The sequence below is a fragment of the Adiantum capillus-veneris genome, chromosome 29, assembly GCF_014529385.1.
Source record: "Adiantum capillus-veneris isolate H3 chromosome 29, ASM1452938v2, whole genome shotgun sequence".
NCBI classification, from domain to species: Eukaryota; Viridiplantae; Streptophyta; class Polypodiopsida; order Polypodiales; family Pteridaceae; genus Adiantum; species Adiantum capillus-veneris.
The window spans coordinates 71,919,783-71,940,887 of NC_140959.1; positions in this window are offsets into that span (position 1 = coordinate 71,919,783).

Genomic DNA, 21,105 nt, shown 5'->3' on the forward strand with positions numbered 1-21,105 from the left:
CCACCCAAAATCCATTAGGCAACTCTGCATTAGACAACATGCTACGTAACTTCTCTTGTATGGTATGGTTCATCCTCTCAGCAACACCACTTTGTGGAGGGTTATATGGAGAAATCAACTCTCTTTTGATGCCTTTGGAACCACAAAAAACCTAAAAGGCTTTAGTGACATACTCACCACCATTGTGTGACCTTAAGCACATGACTTTCTTGCCAGACTGATTCTCCACTAATGCCACAAAATTTTGAAAGTTTGAACGAACTTCATCCTTCTTTCTGAGTGAAGGAAAAATTCGCTTTCTTTTGATTGAGAAAAAACGGATTCTCCCTTAATGCTTGAAAAATCACTTGGAGATGTTGCTTGTGTTCCTCCTCCAAGGAATTGGAGTAGATGATGATAACATCAAAGAACACTCCAGCGAATTTGCGGTAGGGTCTAAAATTTTTCTCCATTAATTGATTGAATGTAGTTGGTGCATAAGTCAAGCCAAAAGGCATGACTAGATATTCATAAAGGCCAAACGTTGTACGAAACGCGGTCTTTAGGATATCTTCATTCACTATCCCTAGTTGATGGTAGCCACTTTTAAGTTCAATCTTATTGAAGTAGGTAGAGCCTTGTAGCTTATCAAACAGATCTTCTACTCGAGGTACGAGAAATCTGTTTTTGATAGTCCACACACATGCGGTATGTACCATCTTTCTTTTGCACTAAAAGGATTGGAGAGCAAAAGGGAGAGGAGCTAGGCCTCATCATTCCTTTGTCTACCAATACTTGTACTTGCCTCATGATCTCCTCTTGTTGAGCTTGTGAAACTCGATAGGGAGGTTTGTTAGGCGGTGAGCTTCCTGATAGGAGCTCAATTCGATGGTCATCATCCCCTCGTTTTGGAGGTAAGTCCATAGGGATATCATCAATGAACACATCTTGGAATCCTTTTAGAAAGTTAGACAAGTCTAGCTCTTCTTGATTCCTACCATTTACCTTTGATGAAACATTAGGACCTTTTAGGGATTCTTCGACAAAATTCATGTACACAGAAACTGAGCTTTTCATTGATTTATCAAGGGTGAGAGGATTTACAAGTGGTATAGTACGACCAGACTCATTAGCATCTATATACATATTCTTTCCCCTATAGGTGAAGTAGATTCTCCTTTCAGGGAACTTCATGTTGGCAGCCATGCAGTTGAACCATGGTATCCCTAGGATAGCATCCTCATGTTGGAGAGGAGAGATGAAGAAGTCTTCTTTGTCGACAGAGCTTTGGACATGAAGCCTCAACTTCCCAATCAAGGGAGTAATGGAGGCTTGTTGTCCCTTGAAAGCAGTATCGACAGTTACATCATCTCCCATCTCAAAATCTTGAAGGCCCAACTTGGTGGCCAACTCCATTGATATAAAGTTAAGAGTAGAACCAGGGTCAAACAAGATGAAAGCATCATGCTCCCTTACCTTTCCCCAAGCATAGGAGAGAGGTGATCCTTTGCAATGAGTATCCTCTTTTGGAGCTTCGATAGTGGAAGCTCTAGGAGTCTCATTGCGAGCATTTCTTTTGGGGCAAGAACGATAGCCATGTCCTTGTTCCCCACACTTAAAACATTTTTGATCCTTGCGAAAAGTTTCAAGCTCTTCAGGAGAGAGTTCATTTTTACCTTTGTAAACTCCTTTCTCCTTGGACCGATTGTTGTTGTTGTTGTTGGAATGGCCGTGGAAAAAATTTTGGACATTAATTTTTCCCTTTGCATCACTTTTGTCTTTATTTTCCATGGGTTTGACATTCCATCTAACCCCTTGTTGGAAATTGATGCGTGAAGCAACCATGGTATGGTGGATTACTTCGCTGATAGAGTCAGGTTTTTGAGAGTTGACATACTCGGCCATCTCTTCAGGTAATCCCGCACAGAATTGTTGTTATTGCTCAACAAAGTCTATCTTTTGAAAGACAGTAGCCTTGAGATGTAAATCCCAAAACTTGTCCACATATTTGTGGATAGACTCATGAGAGAGAAGCCTTAAACTCCGCTGTTCGGTGAGAACTTTGGCCTTTGCATCACTTGCAAGGAATTACTTCATGATGGAAACTCGTAGAGTTTTCCATATCTTTGGGGCTTCGCCATTATCTCGAAGGCTAGCCCACCATTGATGAGCCGATTTTTGGAAGTGCATAACTACATGGCGTAGCTTGGAGGACTCCGTGAAGCCCTCGTCTCCAAAGGCCGCATCAAATTGTTGGATGAAGGCCAACTCTGTCGGTAGCACCAAAGGTGCCATCATAGGTGAGAAAAGAGATACTCTTTCCTCCATCTTTGAACTTCTTGAGCTTTTGTGACCTTCGCCATGAAGGGTAAGGTTTGCGATGTCCTCCCCTCTTATATTCTGTAGGAGAATAGCCATAGCTTTCATCGGTAGAGGAGGAAGGTGAAGAAGAAGGAGAAGAGGGTGACCTCTTTCTTGCCCTTTTCGTCCTTGGTTTCCTCTCTTCCCTTTTGGAGTGACGAGGAGAAGGACTATGGACTATGGTCTACTGTATCCTCTTGGGAGGAGTTGGCAATTGTTTAGTCCTCCTTCTTCGTGGATCCACATCTTCGGAGGAATTTAGGGATTCATTGCTTTCTTGATCTTTGGATTCCTCCTCTCGTATGGGAGAGAGTCTTCTTTTGGGGGTCTCTTCAAGAGGCCTCGTAAGCTCTCTCTCCTCTTGGAGAGGAAAGCAAATCCCATAAGCACGAAGTTGTTGAGTAACTTCGGCTTGCAAAGTGGGATTGCCCATAGCTTGTTGCAACCTAGTGACAAGATAATTAACAAACATGGGGGCATCATCATTGGCACCTTCATGTGCAAAATCAAAGTTGTCAATGTTCATTCTCCTCTCTTGGTTATTGTCAGCCATGCTAATTAAAACTTATGTGTTTACTTAGTGTATGCTTTGGCAATTCAAAACCTTAGCTGCTACTCCTCTTAGCCTTTGAAAATAGGCACTTAAGTATCTACACCCACGGCTTGAATTGGTTAATTATAGAGAGTAGTGGAGTGAGTCTAACATAGCAAAGTTGTCAAGGGATAGCTCCTTTTGGACTTCTTATGGCTCAATAATGGTAAAGCCGTAGGCAAGTCTAAAAAGACTCCATTATTAAGACCAAAGCTCCCGAGGTGTGCACCATATCCCACATAGTGGGCTCAACAAAACCGATAATAGATCCCATACCCACTTACCCTAATATAATTAACAAAAACAACCATTAATAGGCTACTTAAGGACCTCTCTTCTTAAGCAATAAAAGAGAAACCAAATGCTCTGATACCAATGTAATGGAAATTGCATATGAACTTTGAGAGTAGCGGAATTAATAAATTAGGTGAAGCACTTTTGAGAGATTTTTGTGAGCATAGCGGTTGAACTTAATTGATGGTAGCAACATAAACATGGTACTTAGTTAACTTGGCATGAACAATCACTACAAGAGGTTGTGTGCACTTGTGACGCTGTTAGCGACGGAAATACATTGGGTTTTTATACTCCTCGGTGTCGCTAAGACCATCGTTAACAGCGTCGATACGGGAACGTCGCTATGAGCGTCGCTATAACCGTCACTATATAGCAACGCCTATAGCAACGATCGTAGCGACGTTTATAGGCCACCTATAGCAACGTTTATAGCGACGCTGCACAGCCTTATATAGCGATGCTCATAGCAACGCCCGAGAGAAAAAAAATTTGGTGGCAGGGCATTTTAATGCCCTGCCACCCATCAACCATATTGAATGTTTCAATAATTGAGTAAACCTAAATGAATCCAAGATAATCCCAGATTCACCTTTGAAATGTTGAGATGTCGAGCTCTACATCTTGAGCTGGTATCCACTACGGGTCTTGGCCGCTTACGACATTTACTCACTGGCGCGTTAGGTGACCGACACGGAGGATCTCTGCCAGTGATTCTATAGCTGGACTACACTTATAGTGCCAGCCTAGTACGCTTCTAGCGTGTTCACACTTAGTGACCGCATGTACATATGTGATACTTTTTAGCTTTAGCACTTAGTCATTTTGTACTCTCTTTTCTATGAGAAGAAGAAGAAGCTTTCCATCTCTGTGTGGTGTGTGCTTGTCTTGTGTAGCTCTCTTGCATCCTCTTTCTTTACATGGTATCAAAGCCTGGTGCAGGCAAGAGAGGCTAAGAGAGCAAGAGCATCACAATCCCTTCTGAACAGGTCTCCAAAGTGCAGTACACAGGGATTTACTGTACAAGTACAGTCGTTGTATGTACACTTGATTGTGGACACTCGTTGAGTGTAGAAAGCGTTACAGGTACCACGACAGCAGGTTCAGCAGATTTGCAAGTTTTTGCAGATTGCAGCTATTTTGTCTTAGTGCTTCAAGATGTCTGACGGTTTCAGTCAGATTGTTACTAAGAAGCTTGAGAAAAATAACTACCATGCATGGAAGTTCAGAATAAAAAATTTCCTAAAAGGAAAAGGTTATTGGGACTATATAGAAGGAGACAATGAAAAGGAACCAGAGATTCCCGAGGCAAATGCTACAGTAGAACAAAGGAAAGCTTTGAGGGACTGGCAACAAGGCCAGAGCAAAGTGATGTATTGGCTTTCTATGAGCATCACAGATGGCATGATGGGCTATCTACAGGATGCTGAAACCCCCGCCATTGCATGGAAAAACTTAGGCAGAGTGTTCGAGGTGAACACCAAGGTCAGGAAGCTTCAACTAAAGTCGGAGGTAAATCAGGTTAAGAGGAACAACCTCTCCATCAATGATTTTGCCTTGAAGATCAAGAGTATCATTGAGGCTCTTGGATCTATTAAAGTCTCAGTGGAAGACGATGACATTGTCCATGCATGCTTGGATGGTCTAGGAGATGAGTATGTACATTTCAGGTCTTCCATGAATACAAGAGACGACATCCCCGTGTTCCAAGATTTGATTTCTATGCTTATTCTTGAGGAGAAGAACCTTGACACATCTTCTTCTCATGGCAGAAATAATTCTGAACAGGCCTTCTATTCTAACTCCAATAGAGGTAGAGGTAGAGGTCGTGGTCGAGGCCGAAGGGGTTGTAGGGGCCAATTTCAAGAAGGTCAATCAAATCAAAACAATACAAGTGGCAGGGGAAACCAGTCTCAAGGCAGGGGGAGCCAAAGAGGTCGTGGTGCAGGATCAAGCAGGCCGCAACATACTGCAGATAGCAGAGAATGTTGGACTTGTGGTGAAAGAGGTCACATGTCACGTGACTGTCCAAAGGGAAAAAGCAAGTGGAAAGAGAGAACAGGGCAACTATGCATCTACTAGCAGAGATGCAGATGACAACAAAAACGAGCGCATGTTTGTTATGCAGCATGCAATGAATACAATGACTGTAGAGAATTCCACCCAAGATGATGTTTGGTATGTGGATTCAGGTGCCTCTAATCACATGACGTCTCATGGAGAGTGGTTTAGAGATATGCGCAAACCAGATGTGTCAGGATATGTGCAGACAGGAGATGACACAGCTCACCCCATTGCTCATGTAGGGGACATACCTCTAAATACGAAGAGTGGGAAATCAAAGTACTTAGCAGATGTACTTCATGTCCCAAACATTACAAAGAATCTTGTTTCTGTTGGACAAATGGTTGAGCAGGGTTTGCAGGTTCGCTTCAATCCCAATGGCTGTTATGTAGAAGATTTCCAGAATGGTTGTAAGCTGATCACAGAAGGCAAATGTGTGGGCAGAATGTTTACGCTGAATGTAGACATGCCTGAGGTAAAAGCTGCATTATTTTCACAGGGCACAGGTGTTGTGGTTGATGTTGACATTTGGCACAAACGCATTGGCCATGTCAATGAGCAGACATTGCACAGCATGCAATCAAAACAGATTGTAAAAGGTTTGCCCAAATTCAAGGTGGATGGTATGCATAAAGTGTGTGCAGCATGCCAGTTTGGAAAACAGTCAAAGGGCTCATTTCCACATGAGCGCAATGTATGTAAAAATCCACTTGAGGTGGTGCACACAGATGTTTGGGGTCCAACCGATACTGCAAGTATACATGGTTGCAGGTATTATGTCTCTTTCATTGATGACCATACAAGGAAAGTATGGGTCTACTTCATGCGTAACAAAAGTGAAGTGTTTGGTCACTTTCAGGACTTCAAAGTCATGATTGAGAAGGAGACAGATATGCAAATCAAGACATTGAGGTCAGATGGAGGGGGAGAGTACTTCTCCAATGATTTTTCAGATTTTCTGCGAATGCATGGTATACGCAGGCAATTTACATGCAGATATACTCCACAGCAGAATGGGGTCGCAGAAAGGAAAAACAGGCACATTGCAGAGGTTGCACGTGCATTGATGAATGAGAAGAACATGCCTCATCATTTCTGGGCTGAAGCTGTAAATACAGCTGTGTACATTATGAACAGGACACCTACAGCTGCGGTGCATGATGTAACGCCTGAGGAAAAGTTTACAGGTACAAAGCCTGATTTGGCACACTTGAAAGTGTTTGGCTGCATAGCTTACGTGCATGTACCAAATGAGTTACGTAGGAAATTGGATCCTAAAGCAGAGAAATGTATTCTTGTGGGATATTCCCTTGAACAAAAGGGATACAGGTGCTAAAATCCTACTACACGAGAATTACAAGTGAGCATAGATGTAGTCTTTGATGAGATGAGCAGCTGGTACAGTAATGCACATGGCACTATTGGGGCTGATGTAAAAGATGATGTGGTTGTACAAAATGTGAGGCCACACTCACAGGTTTTGAGTGGACCACAAGAGTCCTCTTCTCGTGGCTCTGTTGAGAAGCCATGGAATGGTAGACTACGTACACAGGTTACTCCACCAGCAAGTACAGGGAATGTATCACGAAAAGGAAAGGAAAAGGTTGATGAACCTCCCTTTATGGTGGTTGATGCATCATCAGGTTTTTCACATGTAGACATGGATTCAGATGGTTCTGAACAAAGTCTTGATGAGGAATTTGGAATTCCGTCTGTCAGGACACCTGGTGTAAGGAAAGTACAAGAAGATGTTAGAGGGCAAAGGAGTGACCCAAGACCGCGCAGATCTAACAGAGTCAAAAATCCAGTTCAGAGATTGATTTATGATGGGTATCTAGCGCATCACCAAGCCTACATGGCTAAGGTGATACAGGATGTGGAGCCCACATGTTTTGAGGATGCAGTTGGAAATGTGCATTGGGATGATGCAATGAATGAAGAGATGGCTGCATTGGAAGCAAACGACACATGGGAGTTGGTGCCATTGCCAAGTGGCAAGAAAGCTATTGGCTGTAAATGGGTGTATAAAACTAAGCATAAGGCTGATGGTAACATTGAGTGTCACAAGGCAAGGCTGGTCGCAAAGGGTTATGCACAGACGTATGGCATAGACTATGAGGAGACCTTTGCTCCAGTGGCAAAGATGACGACCGTGAGAGCTATCATAGCAGTGGCTACATCTAGAGGATGGATTATGCATCAAATGGATGTAAAGAATGCCTTCTTGAATGGTGAGTTGCAAGAGGAAGTGTATATGGATCAGCCACCTGGTTATGTCGATCTAGGTTACCCAGATTATGTATGCAGACTTCTCAAAACTTTGTATGGTTTGAAGCAGGGCTCTAGAGCATGGTATGATAGGATTGCCACGTATCTTGTCAGTATTGGTTTTAGGAGAGCTCATGCTGATCATTCACTCTATGTACGTGAGAGTGATGTGGGGATTGTGGTCATGACCATATATGTAGATGACCTTATTATTGTGGGTGACAATGCTATGGAGATTGACCATGTGAAGGGTCTTCTCAAACAGGAGTTTGAAATGAAAGATTTGGGCGAGTTGCGCTACTTTCTTTTCATTGAGGTGATCAGGACTCTAGAGGGTGTATGGATGTCACAGAGACAATATGCTTTGGACATGTTGTCAAAGTATGGTATGGCTGATTGTAGGCCAATTTCTATTCCCTTAGATGTGAATGCAAAGCTGAGTGCAGAGAAGGGTGATGTTGTTGAGGATGTCAATATGTACAGGAAGATTGTGGGTAGTCTAATCTACTTGACTATCACGAGGCTAGACATGAGCTACACAGTAGGCTTGGAGAGTCAGTTCATGCAGCTTCCGAGGAAGCCACATTTGGATGGAGTACGACGCACACTTCAGTATGTGCAAGGGACTCTTGACTACGCATTGTTCTATGCAGCACATGCGCCATTAGCATTGTATGGGTATACAGATGCAGATTGGGCAGGTAGCATTGTTGATAGGAGATCTACGAGTGGCTTCATGCTCTCTTTTGGGAGTGTTGCTGTTACTTGGAGCAGCAAAAAGCAGCCTACGGTTGCTTTATCGAGGTGCAGCAGTTGCGGCATGCGAGGTAGCTTGGCTACACACATTACTTGAGGACTTGGGAGTACAGGTGGACCAGCATATTGTCATCCATTGTGACAACCTCAGCAGCATGCAATTGGCTAGGAACCCACTGTTCCATGTCAGGACCAAGCACATAGAGGTCCATTACCACTACGTTCGAGAGCGAGTGTTGGCGGGCGACATCGACTTGGTCTACGTCAGCACAGAGGAGCAGATAGCGAATATCTTTACCAAGGCCCTCGGAGCTGAGAAGCTTCGACGTTTCCGGACGCCGAGTACAGAGGTGCAGCAGTTGCGGCGTGCGAGGTAGCTTGGCTACGCACATTACTTGAGGACTTGGGAGTACAGATGGACCAGCAGATTGTCATCCATTGTGACAACCTCAGCAGCATGCAGTTGGCTAGGAACCCAGTGTTCCATGCCAGGACCAAACACATAGAGGTCCATTACCACTACGTTCGAGAGAGAGTGTTGGCGGGCGACATCGACTTGGTCTATGTCAGCACAGAGGAGCAGATGGCGGATATCTTTACCAAGGCCCTCGGAGCTGAGAAGCTTCGACGTTTCTGAACTATGCTTGGACTCTGTGACATGCAGAGCTCGAGGGGGAGTGTTGAGATGTCGAGCTCTACATCTTGAGCTGGTATCCATTACGGGTCTTGGCCGCTTACGACATTTACTCACTGGCGCGTTAGGTGACCGACACGGAGGATCTCTGCCAGTGATTCTACAGCTAGACTACACTTATAGTGCCAGCCTAGTACGCTTCTAGCATGTTCACACTTAGTGACCGCATGTACATATGTGCTACTTTTCAGCTTTAGGACTTAGTCATTTTGTACTCTCTTTTCTGTGAGAAGAAGAAGAAGCTTTCCATCTCTGTGTGGTGTGTGTTTATCTTGTGTAGCTCTCTTGCATCCTCTTTCTTTACATGAAAGAAAGTGCAAGCTTAGATATAGACCCAAAGTAGTCACCCACAAGACAATATAACCATTAACTCATCATCCATAGTATTGTTTGCAGAGTAAAGATACAAAACTGACAAAAGTAAATTGATGAAAGTAAATCAATGACAATTGTACACATCATAGGCAAAATCACTTGATTGTTGAATTTTGCAAATGTAATAGTTACAACACCATTGTCATTATTGAAAAAATATACATGGTTTTCCAATAGTTACAAAAAGACGTATAAACGTCATCTAATGATACATATGCTATGACAAAAGGAAACTAATGCTATCTAGCTACAGCTAGACTGACGTCGTCTAGTCAGACGTCTCATCGCGTTCAAGCAGTGTATCTGTCAAATTCTGCAAAAAAAAACAATAAGACAAGCTTTCTATAAGTATAAACACATAAGTTATAAAACAATACAACAAATAGAAAAGAGTAAACCCTAATACTAACCATGCCGCCGCGAGAACTCAAAATGTCCATCAGGGCGTTTAAGCCCTTCCTACCTGCGTACTTGCTCTCGTACGGTGTGGGGTCACGTCCTGTCATCGACCACTGTCAAAGCATACAAAGAATCCATTATGTTAGATTTAAAAACCCCTAAACCCTAAACTATCAAACCTAAAGAGCAATGTGAAAACACTTACAAAATCGGCCTCAAATGTGGTGTGTGGCTGCTAGCAACGGCCGTGAGCCGTGCAAAACTTGGTGTAGATGGCGATGTCGTGGCTGGTGTGGGGGCGGGCAAAGAAGGGGAGGATAAAGAGCCTCGTCGAACATGAGGCGGTGTCAAGGCATCGGCGGTGGCATCCCCACAACAACCGCCATCGCCACCACTAGAGCGTCGATGGATAGACGAGTGTGAAGATCATCTCGTCGACACCGAAGCTTCGGAGCACGCTGAATGCTTTGAAATAGAGGGAGACACTAAAGGAGTAGGAACATGTGATGGTGCTCCAGAGCGATGACGCTCCACGTACCATTGTCTCTGCTGGGGTGACAAGAAGAAAGAAACTCATCATCATCCATACCTGCATTAAACACACGAACATTTAATCTTAATATTGAATGAATGGAGAAGAAAACATGGACAAGTAGAGAGAGAGAGAGAGAGAGAGAGAGAGAGAGAGAGAAAGAGAGAGAGAGGACTCATAAAGGGGGAGGGATTCCTGTGTAGAGAGATTTCGTTGAATTTATGTGAATTTGTAAAATCTTTGCGCTCCGGGTGCGATGAAAATTGAAGCTGCATCGCGAAGGTCTCCTCATAGAAGTTGCTTGCCCCACCACTAAATCTAATTGATTGGGTGAAAGAGACGCTGAGAAGTAGTAGTAGTGCTTCTTAGTGTCTCTTTCACCCTATCAACTAGATCTAGCGGTGGGACGAGCAGCATCTATATTGAGCAGACCTTTGCGATTGCAGCTTCAGTCTCCATCGCACTCGGAGCGCAATGCTCGTCGTCCCTACTTGTGAGAACATACCTAGAGCATACGTACCTGGAGTGGATGCAAAGATCATTAAATACAATGACGCATATAGACAAAAATGGATAAAAAGCCATGTGGATACAATATATATTATAAAACGGAGCAAAATTGTTCAAATACAATATTTATGGCTTTAAGAGGTCTCTCTGTCATCCTCACAAAGCTCAGCATAACTTCCTATATCTATATAGAGCTCTCCGTTTAAACAGATGTCCTCCGTTTCATTTTGTAGATCCTCTGCATGCACCCCATAGAGAGTAGCAGCTTGATGCTCGTCTGGCACCACCTCAATAGCTTCTGACTGAGCATCTTCTGATCCGATCTCCTCCATTGATGCCGCTGTGATTGGCACATGGTAGCCTTCATACATCGTGCACTACGAGGGGCTACCTCTATGACGTACCACCCAGTTTGATGCAAAATTTCTAGGATGAAATATCACCTGCCAGAGCCACATAACTTACATGAGAGCTTCCAAGCACATAACTTCTAAAATTGGATGTTAACTATTTACATACTTACTTGTTCACAATGCTCGGGTAGTACCTCATCAACTATGTGAACAAGAAGATGCACTTGAATGGTTAGCATGGTAGTAGGAAAGTGTTTCTCAAACACAACCTCCACATTGTTTAGTTTGGCGAATGGTATGGAGTCTACGTTGATCTCCTTTTGTGAGATCCATTACACCAACTTCGCAAGTTTGCAGATTGTGTTAGGGACGTTAACAGATAAACATTCCTCAATGGTCACCGATAAAATAAACTGCAAAACACGTGCATCAATGATATTAAAGTCCACACACAAATTTGTTACACAATTCCCACTATGATATATTCCACTATGAACATACTTGACACATTTTATGCCAGTCGTGTGACTTCAAACCGATAAGCTTTCCTTCTTTAGTAAAACACGTTCGGAGCGAGTGCATTACGCCAATGGGGGTCCGCACAGATCGAATGGTCTCTTTTACTTTGCGTTCTTGGGCTCCTGTGAAAATCCATGGAGCTTTAGGGAGTTTTATCGACCCATCGGATACTGTCTGCGAGACCAATATTGCTCTACATTTCTAAGGTCGACCCTGGCTCCCAAAGTATCTTTCTTGCCGGTCAGATGGTCCCATAGCAGATTACCCACATTCTTGAATATGTGCATTGGATTGAGCAAGTGATTGATCATGAGTCGGGGCCAATATGGTAACTCGTACCATAGAGAGACTCTCTTCATCCCTGGGGGCAAACCGTCATCACACATCTCCTTCTGCTCTAACCATGCTTGTGCAGACATCCTCGATGGCTCTCTTCCCAAAAAGATGTCATGTAACACATGATTCTCTCGAAGATATGCTTGATGACCTTCGTAGATTTGCTTCTTCAATGAGGACGCCTGACGTGCATTCAGTGTAGGTCCACATGTGACACATGCTCTGTATCCGCTTGTTTGAAGCCCTGCATGTATACACATGATAATAGATAAGCTTGAGAAAAACCAAGATTTAAAGTGTTTGAGTTTAAGTGTAAGTCACTTGAGCATTCTGTTAGTCCGGGATAGTCACGCATGGTCCACATTAGAATGCCTCTGATCAAAGCATTCCATCGACCTGTGTGTCGACTCATATCCACCACTTCTATGCCAATCCACAATTGTTGTAGCTCTTCCAATAGTGGACGAAGATACACATCCATATTCTTCACTTTATACCGCCCCGGCACAATCAAGCTTAGCCATAGGTGCCCCTTCTTCGTAGTCAACCACGGGGGAATGTTGTAGTTGACGATGATAATGGGCCATACACTAAAAGATGTTGATCTTTGACCAAATGGATTTATGCCATCCGTAGCGAGGCCTAGACGCAAATTTCGAGCTTCCCTGGCAAAATCCGACCATGTTTCATCTATATGTTTCCAGGCTGTGCAATCTGCAGGAATCCGTAGCACACCATCCGAAGATTTATTCTCCTCATGCCATGATGCTAGGGCAGCCATGGACTTACATTCGAAGAAATGCTTGATGCGAGGAAGCAGAGGAAAATGTCGCAAAACCTTCTGCATAATTTTTTTTCCGTGGAGATCTACTCGATATCTCTCGGAATCACATTTCGGACACTTCTCCATGTCTATGTATTCCCCTCTGAAAAGATTGTAGTCGTTAGGACAAGCGTGGATTGAAATGTAATCCATTCCCAAGTTTCGCAAGATCTTTCTTGCTTCCTCTCTGGAATCTGGCATCACATTATCAGCTGGCAGTATGTGCTCTTTGAGCAATCTACACAACGAAAAAAATTTGGTACAATTGTGTAAAAATATATCAGATCATTATACATCTAGAGTTTTTTATTAAAGTAAACACATTGTAATAGATCACCTGAAAAGCGCTATGACGCTAGTGTTACTCCATCCAAACTTTTTCTGCATGTTGAGAAGAACCAGGAGCGCCTTCAATCTAGACACATGTGCTCCATCATACAATGGCGTATCGGCTTCACTTTTCATATCATCATAGATAAGCCTTTCTTAATCCATGATCGTCTCGATCATTTAATCGATCTTGGGCTCAAACATTGCCTCGTTGGGAATGTGGTCTTCATGATCATCCCCCGAGTTGTCAGAGGCTACATCTTGTGGCCTCACATATGCTGCTTGACCAAAGCGCCTGCGAGAACACGTCTACTGGTTGCAAGATTGCTGCCTGTTGGCCAGCGTCAGAGTCCGACGAGTTATAATTGGCAACAATTCGATCTATAATAGATGGATCGAAATCACCAAATTCGTGAACGTGCTGCAAACTTAATGCGTCTTGTCCGTCGCACAGCATGCTTGCATTGATTACAGGGACATAAGATCCTCGTTGAGAGATAGGTGTTTCTGTTGGACGGCCCCACATCCTTGTCACTACTCATAATAAGGGTGAAAACCTTATAACCTGGACATAAATTTAATATTCTATTGGCATCCTCCATCTTTTATCTCTCTCTCTCTCTCTCTCTCTCTATTCACACTGTAAACTACCTCACATTCTCTAGTCATGTCCAATCCCCGCGCACCTCGGTCTAGAGGTGCACGGAGATCAGAACCACCAGGTTATAATCTCGTTTTTATTGGTCAATGTCTATATTTGTGGGTACAAGAAATCTACACACCCACGTCTACATGATAGTGCATGTAGTGGACAAAACCCCTTTGCCTCTTCTCTAGCTGTAGCATTTCACAGCATCTTAACATCTTTTCACAGTAGATCTTTGTCTGTAGCATGCAGGTATGCCATTCTTGCAATGTAGCTGATGCCTGCTCAAAGCACTTAATTCTTACTCTAGATTTGACGGGCTGTGTAATGTGTGTGTGTGTGTGTGTGTGTGACCCTTGGAATCGTCATCTTGCATCACTAATTTCTGTGTAGGCTCAATTTTCTCTTCCATTGGCTGATCATGACGGCTTATCGTGTGGCAACAACAATTGAACATGCAGGTGGAATTGCTGGTCCGCATGGACTATCGAGGCTGTGAGCGCAGGAAATTTTCTCATGTAGGAAAACAGAGTCTTTTTCAGTGTTTTTCATATGAGCAAGTGTTTTTCATACAATGCTTAACATCATGAGCGCACCTTCATTGACGTGCACTAAAATCTAACCTAAATCTAGAAAAAGCTAGTCCATCGAACACAAATCTAGATCTAATATAATCTTAAACTCAAAATAAACCTAAATCTAATCTAATCTAACGTAAATAAACCTAAATCTAATCTAACGTAAATCTAACTCAAAATAAACATAAATCTAATCTAATCTAACCTAAATAAACCTAAATCTAATCTAACGTAAATCTAAATCTAACCTAATTTTAAACTCAACATAAACATAAATCTAAATGTAATCTAACCTAATCTAATTTAAATTTTAACGTAATCTCTTTCTCTCTTTGTTTTCTCCCCTTACCTCTCTCTTTCGTCTTCTCCCTCTCTCTCTTTGGTTTTTTATTCTCTCTCTCTTTCTCTTTGTTCAACAGGTGTTGAGTTCAACTCCTCGTCGGCTAGATCTTTAAGGTCTCTTGGGATAGTTTCCTATGACGTTAAAACTCTCTTCTTCTTGGCTGTGTGTGTGTGTGTGTGTGGGGTGTGTGTGTGTGTGCCAATAAAAAGAGGAAAATGGTATACTCTTTCTATCACCCAAGTGTGGTAGATTGGTTATGCCATTTTCCTCTTGAATAACAGGTCTTGAGTTCAACTCCTCGTCGGCTAGATCTTTAAGGTCTCTTGGGATAGTTTCCTATGATGTTAAAACTCTCTTCTTCTCGGGTGTGTATGTGTGTGGGTGTGCCAATAAAAAGAGGAAAATGGTATAACATTTCTATCACCCAAGTGTGGTAGATTGGTTATGCCATTTCCCTCTTGAATAACAGGTCTTGAGTTCAACTCCCTATCGGCTAGATCTTTAAGGTCTCTTGGGATAGTTTCCTACAACGTTAAAACTCTCTTCTTCTTGGGTGTGTGTGTGTGTGTGCCAATAAAAAGAGGAAAATGGTATAACCTTTCTATCATCCAAGTGTGGTAGATTGGTTATGCCATTTCCCTCTTGAATAACAGGTCTTGATTTCAACTCCTCGTCGGCTAGATCTTTAAGGTCTCTTGGGATAGTTTCCTACGACGTTAAAACTCTCTTCTTCTTCTTCTCTCTTTTCTCTCTCTCTCTCTCTCTCTCTCTCTCTCTCTCTCTCTCTCTCTTCCTCTTTCAATGTGTGTGTGTATGCATTCTTTGTTTATGCATGTGTGTGTGTGTGTGTGTGTGAGAGAGAGAGAGAGAGAGAGAGAGAGAGAGAGAGAGAGTTTTTTGTTTATGCATGTGCTCTCTCCCCGATATCTCTCTCTCTCTCTCTCTCTCTCTCACACACACACACACACACACACACACACACACACACACACACACACACATTGTGTTTTTGAGAGAGAGAAAGGGAGAGAGGGGAAGGGAACATGAGAGAGAGGAGAGGGAAGGAGCATACCTGGCTCTCCTTCCTCTCCTCGTGTATGTGTGTGTGTGTGTGTGTGTGTGTGTGTTGAGAAGAAAGAGAGAGAGAGAGGGAGAGTGCGGGTTACCTCTTTGCTTGCTTGAGCGTCGAAAACTCAGATCTGAGATCTGAGTTTTTAGGCACTCTCGATTTATTTAATTATCCCTGTTTGGCGTCGCTATGAGCGTTGCTATGTTACACATAACTACCGACGTCGTGAATTTCCACTTTTAAGCGTCGCTAATGTGAAGTACCTCCTGTAGTGAATACTTTTGCAAGAGAGAGAGAGTTTAGAGAACATGACAATAGTTGAGGACCGGATTCATAAGGAGCCGGTCCCCCCTCCAATAGCATATGTATTATAGTTTCTCCCATTAAGAGAGACTTGGTACAATACAATCTTTGTGTTCCTTGTAACCTAGGTGATGCAATGAAGATGGAAAGCTTCATGCATCACAAGCATAACATAAACTTGAAGAAAGCATTAACTATCCCAAGCCTCAGTCCCAAGGCCTCAAACACCTTCGAAGGTGGAGAGAGCTAGCGGGGAGTGAGGATAGGGAAGAGGAAGAAGAAACATTCCATAGGAGAAAGAAATAGTTCCTCACTTATCATTACTCTTCTTGCTAGCATACATAATAGCATAGTAATGAAGATGGAGAAGATAGCAAGCTTAAGCCTTGAATCATGACTCTTGGTTGGATTTGCATTCCATAGCCAAGAGTGTTGGTGTAGGCTTTCACTCTCACAAGCTTGGAGAAGGGGGTGGTGTTCCTCAACTTTCACCAAGTGAGAATCGCCTTGCAAATGAGTGTGTATGTGGAGTATATCCCCCTAGCACCCCCCCTCATTGCTTTGGGAGAGTGGTGACCTTTCTACATGTTGCAAGCTCATTGGACCCCTCTTCCCGTATCCAATCACATGCAGCATGTAGTCAAGTACATGGGTAGTCTTTTGATAAGTGTTCTCCTTACCCCTTAGAGAGAGAGAGAGCTTGAAAATATCTAAATATTTGTTAGATGGAAGTAGAAGCTCATTGGACCCCTCTTTAGCCCAACCAAAAACATTCAAGCACACCATGTGGTTAAGCTTAGTGAGAATCTGACATGTGTCCTATGTGCTCTTTTAGAATTCCTCTATCTTTGAGATTTTTATGCATAGGAAGTTTTTCAAGAAACTTTCTCATTAAGTGTGTAGGTTCGAACTCTTTTTGACTCAAGCATCTTACCTCCCATGCATAAGAAGCTTCTCAAGTAACTGCCTCATTAAATGTGACAAGTACCTCAAGGACTTTAGTCATCAAGCATGACAAGCACCTTAGTTGGAGTTCCCACCTCAAGCACAGCCCTAACTTGCTTAAGTTTAGGTCAGGTTTCCACTTCAAGCACAACCCTAGCTTGCCTAAGTTTAGGTTGGGTTCCCACCTCAAGCATAGCCCTAGCTTCTTTAAGGTTCCCACCTCGAGCACATCCCTAGTTTAGATCGGGTTCCCACCTCAAGCTCAATCCTAGTTTGCTTAAGGTCAAAGGACTTTTAACACTAATCATTGGAGGTTTTTAATGAAGCTAACCCTAAGGTCTTTTAAGCTTCATTAAGTTAACCTTGCTTTTTGACATACCATCTCTAATTTGGGCCCCTTTACCATTGACCCCGCATTGAGATAGATCCGTAAGCGCATGTCTATATTCTAACCCTTGTTTCCGTTTATTATCCCATATTAAATAATCATTTTAATATGAGAAAATTATTTGGGTTGGTTAGATATTAGATATTTAATGACATCCATCAAATTATAGAAGTAGGTAAAATGCCAAAGACGGTTACACAAGGACAAAAAACAAGATGGGTTGCAAAATCAATAGTGGAAAATCAATCACAGAGAGCCCACACATCTCGACAACCGCTTCTCATGCGAGATATAGCAAACACTACATCAGTCACTCGACAAGCAAGTCAAGAGGATCCAAAATATGCCAATCTACTTGACAAAATGGTGGCATCAAAAGACCAACATAATCGAAGAGGCCTAAATTTCCGGAACTTATGGAATTGGGTTTCTGGCCTTGAACAGGTAAGTCCAAGTCGCCATTAAATATACATGGCATAAAAGTCACAGTCGGGCAGCTAAGCCACTAAATGAGCGAGGCGTTAGTCCCAAACCTTCATGTAATATTCTCTATGATCTAAGCGTCTTAGTTATTTTAGGTACTGCTCAAGCTGGAAGAGTTGAGTATAATTACGTTGTGTCGCTCATGTTGGCATAGGTGAGCATAAGAGTCGAAGTCATTGTAGTATAGTGGTAAGTGAAGGAGGAAGTCCAAAAGACACTCACGTACTCATCATAGTGAGGAATGAGTGGAGAAGCTTCTACATCGAAAACCCTTCTTGGAGACGTTGTGAAGGATTGGGGGGCTGGCCTCTACAACACCTCAAACCAACACCAAGAAAAGAGGATGAAGAGTATAGCTCTCTCGAGATAATATGGGCTGATCTTCTCTCACTAATTTTCTCAATTTCACACACACTCAACCTCGACTAGCCTTGACTAGCTCCGACTAGCTTCCCTCTACACCTCTACAACTCCCACTACACTCCATTGCACTCAAAGACACCAAGGAAGCAATAAAATCAAGGAAAAAAGTGAGAAAAAAACCATGGAAATCTCTTCACTTTTTACCATAACTCAAAGAGCTTCACTTCTTTTCAAACGCCCTTCCATGTGCTAGTAGGGCTTCCATAGGCGCTCCCATATATACACATAGCTTGACCAAAACCCACTCAAATCAAGCTTAATTTGAAAACCCACAAAGTTCAGAAAAAAAAATCAAAAAAAGTGATGGAAAACTTGGGGGAAACCTTGCCCTTTGATATATGTACAAGCAAGGCATGGCAGCACATAGTTTACCCTCGACTAGCTGCACCACAAGGAGCTGCACACACCATAGCCACCATACCTCAAAACAAGATGAAGAGAGGTCAATATGCAGAGCTAAGCACCCACTTTCATCAGCCCATTGAGGAGAGACACACTCTCAACTCACCACATCGGGCCCTCGATTAGCAAGACAGGCTGCTCTACTCCCAAACGCCTCTATCCCTCGCGACAATCAGGGCTTCTTGCTGCTAGATCTTCCTCTGTCAAATTCCCCACTCACTCATGATCTCAAGCTGATAAAAACTTAGTTTTGTTCATATTTTTCAAGTACTAAGTGACTATTTCAAGTCTCAACACGTCTATGTACAAAAACAACAAAACTATGCACCCCGCACAACTGGCCCGCATGAGTAGAGACAGCTGGCACACACCGCCTTTGTACACTTTGTACAAGCATGCTTTATTTACATATAAGGGACCTAAAAGCATTAAAAAACCCTTTCCAAAGTCTCTTGGGGTGGCTTGCATCATTCCGTAAAAACACATCACAACGTGGAAGCTATTGAGACGTCTTTTGATGTCACATGTGCTACATTTGTTCCTTGAAGCACCCATCAACTTCATCTCTTACACTGCATGCTTTTGTTTGAAAATTTCTCATAAGCATATAGAGTGTCCCATAATTGGCACTTGCATTAGGCACTCTTTCTTTGTTTCTCCTAAGCACTCACCTTGCATGACAGGTACTTCAAGACTAAATGCTCAACTCCAATAAGAGCGTATACCAAAGGCACTTTTTTCCCACCGGGTTTTTTTTCCCTTTGATCATCCAGGTTTTAAGACCCTAATCTAGAAACCCTCATCATCGACTTCTTGTATATATTCCTTCTACATCAACAATAAGGAAATGGCTACCTAAATCAATCGACGATGACTTGGAGCAAAAATTGCAGGTCTCCATATGCTTATCAAGGGAACCTTTTATCTCCAAGGTCGACAACAAAGCTCCATAAAAAAATGGCAAGCTAACAAATGGCATACAATGCCAAGCAATGATGACCCCAACAAGAGATCTCTCCACAACAAACCATAAGGAGATCACCAATGTTGCAGCTAATGAAGTATTTCAAGTCAACCACAAAGGCAAACACATCAAGAGAAATCTTCACGACCAAAAAGACACCAATAAGAAGAATGAGCAACATATGCAAAATTCCCTCGACAATTGAAGTCCAACACACGCATCAAAAAGAACACGACAGATATGAATCACTCAAGGAAGGGGGGAGCGTCATCAACAACAAAGCACTTCCCAAGTTAAAGTCCAACCTTGAAGACATAACTGAAGACAACCCTATGACAAAACTGCACAAGGTCGTGTCAAGGGACGACACGAATTAGGAAGGGGGGAATGTTTGAGGACAGATCAAACGGGTGCCCAACTGCTCGGACACGTAGTCGGACACCACATTTGTACTCACATTTGTACTCTATTAGTTTTTCGAGCTAGTGTAGTTTTCCCTGAGTTGTAACGCTGTCATGACAATTGTAAAGGCCCATGTGATTCAGCCACTGGCCATTTAGAATGCCCTAGGTATAAAGGTCAATAACCTTAACGTGAAAGAAGGTTTTATCTTTAGAAAAAGAAGGAGCTCTGAAAACGTACGCTCAAGCTACGAGTTGCTCCAAACTTGTAATCATCGCAGCTAATGATTGAGTAATCAGATTTCATTTTAGAAACTTGCATTGTGTTCCTCTCTCTTTGCTCTTTCATTCAAGTGTAAGCATTGTCAATTTTTTTGAGAATTGCGACTACGTGTTTGTGAGTTGTAATTGCAGATTTGAGTGCTTAAATCATCGTTTTTAGTCGTTTTGACCATAGGAGAGTGTTCTTAGACCATAGGACAACGTTTCTGGCATGATCTGTTGCAGTTTTCATGACCTTTTTCATAATGGATCGTGATTTTGGTACCTTGTCGGATTGCGACCAGACTTGCTAGGATAGTGCCCCTAGGTGTCCTAGACCTCCTCATGAAGTTTTGTTGCATTTTGAGTCCGTTCGAGTACTGAAATGGCGTGATGACCTAGAGTTGTGAGAAAGGAAATTTCCCTGATCATTGAGTGTTGGTTTGCTTGTAGAGTTGTTGTGTTTGCTTGTTAAGGTTCACTTCTTGAGATTGACGATCTCAAAGAGTCTCCGTGCCCCATCCGAGTCACTTTCCCTGAGTATTGACATTATGTTAGTGCCAGAAAGCTATGCTGCAGACGTCCTTGGCGGCGACCTGCTAATAGATGGTTTTAAGAGAAAATTTCCCACCTTGGTTTTGAGGATAAAAATTTCTCTCCAAGGAGGGAGTAATATGAGGAAAAAGTTCCTATAGAGCACGGCTCAAGAACAAT